This window comes from Olea europaea, unplaced genomic scaffold (genome assembly GCF_002742605.1).
Source record: "Olea europaea var. sylvestris unplaced genomic scaffold, O_europaea_v1 scaffold963, whole genome shotgun sequence".
NCBI classification, from domain to species: domain Eukaryota; kingdom Viridiplantae; phylum Streptophyta; class Magnoliopsida; order Lamiales; family Oleaceae; genus Olea; species Olea europaea.
Window position 1 is genome coordinate 358,168 of NW_019268131.1, and position 10,054 is coordinate 368,221.

Genomic DNA, 10,054 nt, shown 5'->3' on the forward strand with positions numbered 1-10,054 from the left:
AGTCCCCTCATCAACCGGTTTGGATGAAGCAGCCTCAGCGGAGGATGATGGAGCAGGAGCTTTGATGCCAAAGCCTTTGAAGAAGAGGCTGAACTTTTCTGAGAAGTCCAAAAATCAATCAACACACAGAAAAGTTTCAAGTAATGGAAAAGTATACTTGTGAGTAAACCAATTTAATTACCTCCCTCCTGACGATAAAAGGGGCATCATCATCATCATCAACATCATCCTCCAGAATGGGAGATGCTGAGTCTGGCCGTTTGCGGCTTGGGGCACCTTAGCATTGGTCCCAGTCAAAATATCATGAAATAGCTCCCTCCCGGTTAAAAACTGGATCCAAATAAGCAGGGAGGTGCTCGAACTGTCTATAGTGGAGGGGGGATGTACATAGTTTGGAGTCAAAAAAGGAGGAAAAGGAAAAAAGCTAAAACAGGAGGAGGGGAAGAAATGCTCGGCTGGTCTAGTGATGAAAGGCACGATTGTCGTCAGTCGCAAATAATCTGCGCTTCATTGACGGCCAGAGCTGTTCAAAAAGAGGGTGAATGGCGTGGCTAGAATTGAAGAGAGCTAATGAAATTGGCTGGTTAAAAGAAGATTGCGAGCATTTAGAGCCTCTGCCTTTGCCTTATTAATAGTATGAAAACGGTCAATTAAGTTCCTTGAATAGCAAGGAGGAATAGGCCAAGTTTGGCCGAAACCAAGCTGGCGAGCAAAAAATTGGGGAGCATAAATTTCTACCCCTGCCTTAGCATTGGTCCCAGTCAAAATATCATGAAATAGCTCCCTCCCGGTTAAAAACTGGATCCAAATAAGCAGGGAGGTGCTCGCACTGTCTATAGTGGAGGGGGGATGTACATAGTTTGGAGTCAAAAAAGGAGGAAAAGGAAAAAAAGGAAGAGATTGAATCCAAAGAATAAAAGAATGAAAAAAGTCCCTTCTGGACATATTTACAGGGGCCAAGGGCTCCATGGCTAGCCCATAACAGCTAGCAGAGGAGCGAGATATTGATGGAGCACCAAGCAATGGAAAATAGGATTTCAACCACAGTTGAGTGAACCAAAGAGGTCCACTACCAGTGGGAGATGCACCATTCTTCAATTGGGTTTGAAGAGAGGCCATGCCTCTATAAAGGGCAGCCAAAAAGAAAGAACATAAATTCAAAGGCCTGCCACGCTCCAATTCGTGCGCTATAGGTAAATAACTCAGGGAGGGCTTTATGCTTGGCACACACAAAACATATTTACAAAGTCAAACTAGAAGGAAGGCCACTCGCTCAGTATGGGAAGGCTCAGCGCTTGAATGATTGTGAAGGATTTGCAGGCTTGAATAAGATTCGGTGTAGTTTTTACCAAACTTTGGAGCGCCACCAGAAACCAAGATACTAGGAAAAATGGTATCGCCCAAAGGTGGTAGATTCACCAGGGCCCCAACATCCCTTAAGGTAATAGACATGGGGTCAAGAGGGAAAATAAAGGTATTATACTCGGAAGACCAAAAACTCAAAGCAATCGAAAAGAGTGCTGAATCAAAAGTAGGGGGCGAATAGAGATTTCTAACAAATCAAAAATCCTAGCGCTATCAAAAAGTACCTTAGTAGGACCATGACCCACAAGGCAAGCATGCCACCTACGGAAAGCTACATCAGATTTAGGCCAAGTGCGAATACCTCTTTCGCGAAGAGGCCCAAGCGGCAGAGAGTTTAGAAATGGAGGGTCTTGAGTGCAAGGAAACAGCTGACCCACCGCCGCCTGTTCAACTGCCTCTGCATTGTTGAAGAAAGGACCCAAGTAGAACTCATTACGTTCGACGTCGGTGGGCGCGAGAAAACTCGGAGTTATGTATGGGCGACTCAGAAGTTTCGGAAAGTCATCAAAACTAAAGGAGTCGCCAGCTTGAGATTATGAAGTAGTCATTTGAGAAGGAATGAAGTTTTTTAGGGTTACGTAACAGGGAAGCAAAAGATGAACAGTAAATCGTGAGAGAGACGCAAAAATTTGAGGCTTGATTTAATGGTGCAGTGAAATGGCGTGTTTGGGGGTTATAAGGATTTGCAAAACGACGCACCTTTTCAAGTTATAGAAGAAACCAATGATTGAAATTCTTGAGAATTTCGAATGTTGCTGGAAACACAAAGTGAATATGGCAAAATTTAATAATAATTATTAATTTTGCCATATTGGGGGGTAATTGTTGACACATAAAAATTCAGCCCAAATCGAACGGCCCAAGGAGTGAAGCCCAATTGGAGGATCCCCAAATCAGATAGCCCAAAGAACGAAGCTCAATCAAACAAATCAAGATGAAGGCCCAAATAGGGAGGCCCAAGAATGCGGTAATGCCATCACCCAAGTTTGTAAGTCGCCCAGAATCTGAGCGAATGGAGTGTCATACAGTCGCCCAGAGCTATTACTCTATTTTCGCCCAAACCTTCAAGTCGCCAAGGTCTTAACAAACATAAAGCGTTGTGGTTATCAAGAAGTGCAGTTATCAAAGCAGTTATTAAAGCAGCCCTATCACGTTCCACGATTCAAGAAATTCAATCGAAAGCGGTTGAACAACGAAGAGTAATGGCAGCAGTTAAAAAAAGGTAATTTTCATGACAAGTTGGTCATTACAAGGAAAGTGGGCAGTTATAGGATGATCAAGCAGTTTTTAGACGGTTGATCACAAAGAGATCGTCCATGAAGTATAAAAGGGAGAAAAGACATAGAGCAAAGGACCGAATCAAAAACTCTCGAACAGAGAACATGTAATTTTAATTTTCTTAGTTTAGACTTAAACACTTTTTTTCAGTAACTCGTATGCTTGCGCCCCTTGGAGGCACTTTGTTTTTAATTTCCAATTGTAAAGTCATCGCCAATAAAAGAACACCCCTTTTTGGGACTTTGTCTCAAGAGGTTTGTCCCTTACACAATCGTCTGATCCCTTTTAATTGTTAGCAACTAACTCGCGCGAAACAAGTCCTTAGGTAAACAAGTGAAGCGTGAAAAGTATTTAATAGAAAATGTCAAAATAAGTGCTTAAAATATTAGCTGACTATTTCGTTTGAAACATACGAAAGGTGCCAATCCTCGCCATCCTAGGTTGTGGACACTAGACAAGCCATCCACCACAACTACAATAAATAGAGTTTTGACCTCTTAGGTATAACATTACATCCTTAACTTTTATGCACTCATAAAATTCTTTTTCCTTTCATACTTATTCTTGTTGGGAATAGTCATAACAATTCATTTTTATCAAACTTTTACCAAATATTTGGATATATCCTGCTACTCGAATTGTGTGAGAAATGGGTTTGTCATGTTCTAATCGTTGAGTTGATGATTTTGGTGTATTTTGATGTCGAAAACTATTTCTGGACGAATGACAAATTAGTGGATGAAGTTAACTTGAAAATCATGAATTTTGAATTCTTAAAAAAAATGAAAATAAAAAAATCAATATATGATACCAGCGCTCGAGCAGCAGCCTTACAATAAGTGAGAGGTAGAGTCACAACTTTAAGCTCTCGAGCAGCACGTTTAGTGGTCAGCAAACCTATGCAACTTTTCGAGAACATGTTCAAAATTGTGTTGTGTCACTTCGTGTGGTACTCTTCAACCTCTATAAATTGTACCTTCATGTGATGCAATCAAAGCATATTACATAACATCATAATCTTGTCAAAATTCTGCATCAAAACTTGTTCTTTTTCATCCAAAAAAGACTTAAGAATTTTGTTCAATTCGTAATTTCTTGGGTTTAAGTACTGCAGACACAAGAATTTGATCATTTTATCTTGGCAGACGATTGTCATTTACTGTAGGCACCTGTGTGAGGCAAATTCGTCTTAAGAACAAAAGTTCATCTCTTACCTCGATCCTTTTTTCGTTTCATTCTTTTGGTATTATATTGTGCAACTCTCTATTTGATTACGAGTAGTATTGGTAGGTATTGCTAAGTTTGTCTTATTGCAATAGAGAAATCACTTAGTGCATTTGCAAACAATAATCTTAAGAAAAAATTCTTAAGTGATTTCTTTATTAAATTTCCATTATACTCAGTTAAATTGAATTTCGTTTTCGATTTAACTTTCCTAGTCTTTCTTGTTATTCAAACTTGGTTTTATTATCTTCTGTTTGTGTAACGAAATTGACTACTGTTAATAACAATACAACGAATGTTATTCCAATCGTTGTCCCTTTGGTTACTCTTGTTGTTTCAACTCTAATCACTTCAATTGTTGCTCCTCTGATTTTGGTTCTCGCTACCATTCATCCAACCTCCATTCCACATGGAGAAAATTCGAAAAATAATTATTGAGGTAGACTTCAAAAGGTGGCAATGAAAGATGTTTTTTTATCTTACAATTCTCAAATTTCCAAAATTTCTAAATAAGAATACCCCCATCTCGGAAACATTCAAATTTTCATGCAAGAACTACATTATGAATGGCTTGGACAATACACTGTACAATGTGTATAGTTTCATAAAACTTGCAAAGGAATTTTGAAAATCCTTGAAGAAGAAAAATAAGACTTAATATGACAGAACAAAGAAGTTCATTGTTGAGAAATTATTAGATTACAAGATGATAAATTCCAAGACGATTATTAGTGAAGTACAAGATTTGCATTTTATTTTCCATGACATTCAAGTCGAGAACATATCGCTAAGTGAATTCTTTCTAGTGGCTGCAATAATAAAAAAAACTTCCATTCATGTAGAAAGACTTCAAGAATTATCTCAAGCATAAGCACAAGAAGATGAATATTGAAGAACTCATCATCCTATTGAAAATTGAAGAAGATAACAGAAAGTCAGACTAAAAAAAGGTTAATATGGTGTAAACCAATGATAAGAACTAAAAAAGGAAGCATTCTGTCGAATCCTTCAAGAAAGGACACAACAAGGATGCAAAGAAGTTCAAGAATAATTGTTTCAACTGTGAAAGGGCTGGATATCACTCCAATGAATGTCATAAACCAAAGAAGTTTAATATGATGGAATATCATATATTAACTTGTTAGCAGGTATTTCAGAATGCAACAACGTTGGAAATTCCTTGGAATGGTAGTGGACACGGATGCTACTTGCCAAATCTGTACTGATAAGGCAATGTTCCCATCCTATACTCCTACAAATGGTGAATTGTTCATGAGAAACTCTTCAAGTTCAAAAATTGAAGGACAACATAAAATTGTATTGAAGATGACATCGAGAAATGAACTCACCCTTAACAATGTACGTCATGTGCCGAAGATTCGCAAGAACTTAGTTTCGGATTCTTTACTTAGCAAAAATAGCTTCAAATTAATCTTTATATCGCATAAGTTTATACTTGCCAAAAATAATATGTATGTAGGCAAAAGCTATGTAAGTAATGGACTGTTCAAAATAAAATGTCCTCACCATTGTACCCAATATTTCTAAGAATAAAGTATCGTCTTTTGCTTATATTCTTGAGTCATCTAATTTATGGCATCATAGGTTAAGACATACAAAATTAATTCAGTATGCAAGTTAATGAATTTACGTTTTACTACCAACTATGCATTTTAATACAAATGGTAAAAGCGAGACTTGTGTAGAGGCTAAGTTAGCCAAAATGCCGTTTCAGTCGATTGAAAGAAGCATGACACCTTTGAAATTAATTTTAAAAAACATATGTGACTTAAAAATTTATTCAAATTAAAGGTGGTAAAAATATATTGTCACATTTATTGATTATTGTACAAGATACTCTTATGTATACTTGTTAACAAGTAAAGATGAGGCTTTTAAGGTGTTTAAGCACTGTAAAAATGAAGTTGAACATCAACTCAAAAACGAATAAAAATGATTCTTAGTGATAGAGGTGAAGGATATGTTGTACTATTTCAAGATTTCTGCTCAGAATTTGGAATAGTTCATCAAACAATGGTATCATACTCACCTCAATCTAATGGTATTGCTAAATGCACATATCAAACGCTTAAAGAAACGATGAATGCTATGTTGATAAGCTCAAAACTTGTGGAGTGAAGCTATACTTTCTGTAAATCAAACCATACAAAAGTAAGGTTAAAATACATTATGAGTTATAGAATGGTCTAAAACCATCCTACAAATATTTAAAAGTGTTGGGGTGTTTAGTAAAAGTACATATACCTAAGCCTAAAGAAGTTAGGTTTTGATCAAAAATAATAGATTGTATTTTTATTAAATATGCAAACAATAGTAGTGCAAATAAATTTTTGGTTCATAAATCAGAAATACTTGATGCATATGAAGGTACTATTATCAAATTAATGAATGTAGCATTCTTTGAAGATATTTTTTCTTGTACGATACTCTAAGTAAAAATATTAACCAAGGTGCATTAATAGGCTAAAGACTACTAAGACATTTGGCCCAGATTTTTTAACATATTTACTAGAAAATGATCCAAGGACATTATTTGAAATGGAGGCCATGTGCACTTCCAAAGCTCTTTATTTGAAATAGGCTATAAGTAATGAAATTGTGTCTATCATGTAATACCATAATTGGGAATTGGTTGATCTTCCATCGAAAAATAAAGCTTTAGGTTGCGAATGAATTTTCAAAAAGAAGTTAAAATAAGATGGATTAATTGACAAGTACAAGGTTAGAGTAGTAGCCAAAGAATATAGACAAAAAGAAAATATTGACTTCTTCGATACATATTCACCGTTTACAAGAATCACATATGTTCGAGTATTGATTGTAGTTGCAGCATTATATAATTTCAAAATACATCAAATGGATATAAAAATTGCCCTTTTAAATTGTGAATTGGAAGAAGAAATATATATGAAATCGGAAAGGAGAAAAAGGTGTGCAAATTTGTTAAATCGTTGTTGGATTAAAACAAGCACCAAAACAATGACATGAAAAATTTGACAAAACTATGTTGTCAAATGGCTTCAAAATTAATGAATGTGACAAGTGTGTCAATATCAAAACACACCTAATGAATATAATTGTCTGTTTATACGTTGATGATATACTAATAATGGGCAATAACTCGAAAGTTATTACTACAACCAAGAAAAGGTTGATAAAATATTTTGATATGAAAGATATGTGAGTTGCTAATGTCATACTAGAGATTAAGATCTCTAAGATGGCTGAAGGGATTTTATTGTATGAATCTCATTATATTGAGGCTATACTTAAGAAATTTAAAGTGTATGAAACCCTATCAAAACACTAGTTGAACTAAGTCTACACTTAGCCAAAAATAATGGTGAACCTATAAATCAATTGGAATATTCTAGTGTTATATGAAGTTTAATGTATATTACAGATGTAGTTAACATGGTGAGTAGATTTACAAGTAAGCCAATAAATGACCGTTGGAAAGCATGGGTTTTTAAATACTCAATACAACGATAAATTATGGATAACATTATTATAAATATCTTGCGATATTAGAAGGATATACCGATACAAATTGAATATCTGACACAAATGATTCGAAGTCTACAAATGGTTATGTTTTTACCATTGGAGGCGAAGTCGTATCATGAAAAATCCTCTAAGCAAATATGAATAGCTCCATCAATAATAGAATTTGAGTTTATTACTTTAGATAATATTGGAGAAAAAGCAGAATGGCTCCGTAAAATTGTTTTTAAATACTCAATACAACGATAAATTATGGATAACATTATTATAAATATCTTGCGATATTAGAAGGATATACCGATACAAGTTGAATATCTGACACAAATGATTCGAAGTCTACAAATGGTTATGTTTTTACCATTGGAGGCGAAGTCGTATCATGAAAAATCCTCTAAGCAAATATGCATAGCTCCATCAATAATAGAATTTGAGTTTATTACTTTAGATAATATTGGAGAAAAAGCAGAATGGCTTCGTAAAATTCTCTGGATATTCCATGTTGGAAAAAGTTGGTACCAGCTATCAGTATACATTGTGATAGTCTGTCGGCTATAGCCAGGGTACAAAATAGTATGTATAATCGTAAATCTCTACATATTTGTCAAAAGTATAATACCATTAAACAACTGCTTTCAAATGGTATAATCTCTATTAATTATTTACATCGAAGAAAAACATAGTGGATCCTTTGACGAAAGGATTACCAAAAGATCAAGTGTACCATTTATTGTGGGAAATGGGCTTGAAGCCTATTGACTAGAATCACCATAGCACTTGTTGACTTAAGGTCCCAAAATCTTAGTTCAATGGGACACTAAGTTATAAATTATTCAAACAAGCACTTATACCTATTCTTATAGAATAAAAATGCTAGAAAATTAAGTGTACGGGTATAAGTTATATTTTTAATGATTCCTATATCTTGAAAAAGCCAAGAGAAGTATAATATGATATTATAGGAGATTGCCTAAGTAAGTATGAAGTGGGCTGCTTCTTTGATAATTGAGGCTTAAATTCTCTTAAAGCACTTATGCAATTAAGTGTTGTTCACGGCTAAAATGAACAAAACCATGAGAATCAAAAGTGTTAGGGAAGCTATGGTGTTGGTACAATTGTTTTGATTTACAACCAATGGTTGAACAGTTCACATAGAGTTCATAGATTAGCCTAGTAAATTTGATTGTTTTCAACTAAGAAAGATTCAAAGCCAAAAGTCACTTCTTCTGATGTTATAACTTGTCGTCTGTATTCTTTTTTGTTAGAGTCAACATTTCATGTTCATATTGTAATTTCCATTCATGTGGGGATTGTTGGAAAATAATTTTAAAAATTGATTTTATCAAATTAACCAAATATTTGGATGTTGTCTTACCACTCGAATTGTGCGAGAAATGAGTTTATCATTTTCTTAAGTAGAAGAATTTGGTGTATTTGGACATTGAAAACTATTTCCAGATAAATGAGAAATTAGTGAATGAAGTAAGGTCGAATGTCATGATTTTTGAACTTGAATTAAACAACGAAAATTCAATATATGAAACTGTCACTCAAGTGGCAACCTTAAGCTAAGCGAGCGATAGAGTCATTGCTCTAAGTGCTCAAGCGGCACGTCTGATGGACAGGAGCGGCCAATGAACCTATGCAACTTTTCGAAAACATGTTAAAATTGGGTTATGTCATTTTGTCTGCAACTCGTCAGTCTCTATAAATTGGACCCCTATGTGATGGTTTCATTCACTCCCATAATCCCATTTTATGCAATCAAAGCATATTACATTGCATCAAAATCTTGCCAAAATTCTACATCAAAACTTGTTCTTTTTCATCCAAAAAGGAGTTTGAAACATCGTTCAAATGAGACTAATATGTAAAACAAATAAATTTGCACATAATTTTTTTTCACTAAAAAAATTAAATGGGCAGGAGACTGAACCGGGCTTTAGCCTAGCCTAGTCCCCCTACATACATCCTTGCCCACATCCGTTCCCTTTTGAAAATTTTGGGTACTCAAGCCATAGTCAACAAAGGAAAAGAAAACTTTACTATCAGTTTGGATCAATAAGAATTTGTAATCCTATCTCAACTCACATAACGACTTAGTGTAGAGTAGACTGCATACACTGGATATCGAGTGAGGCTTTTTCCTTCTCTTCAAGATCAAATAACAATTGCAATGCTTCAATAGATGGAGATGAGTACAATCGTATTGAAATCCAAGCAGATCGACTAGACATATTGTCTTAAAAATAATACTATAATAACTTAGGGATAATATCGCTCTGGGTCCCAAACTTACTATTTCAATTGTGGTTGATTATAAACCTCTAAATGAAGCAAATCAGTACCCATTCTTTCGTTATAGTTATGTAACCAGTTTTTTCTAAAGGGGAGAAACTACCTAAATTTTCATTAAATTATCATATGATCCTTATAGAAATATTCTCACTTCAGATTACCAAACATTAATACAAGTTGATATATTGAAGTTAATTTGATCAAGTTAGACATGTGACAAGCAAGTGAAGGTTATAACATGAATTTAGACAGTTTTCATTATTGAGAATAATTTTGTAATTATAATTAAAAGTTGTGAAACTTACTTCTATCCGTAAATTCAAGATGAACTATTCAATTTTTCGATTAAAATATGTGCAGCCTGAAG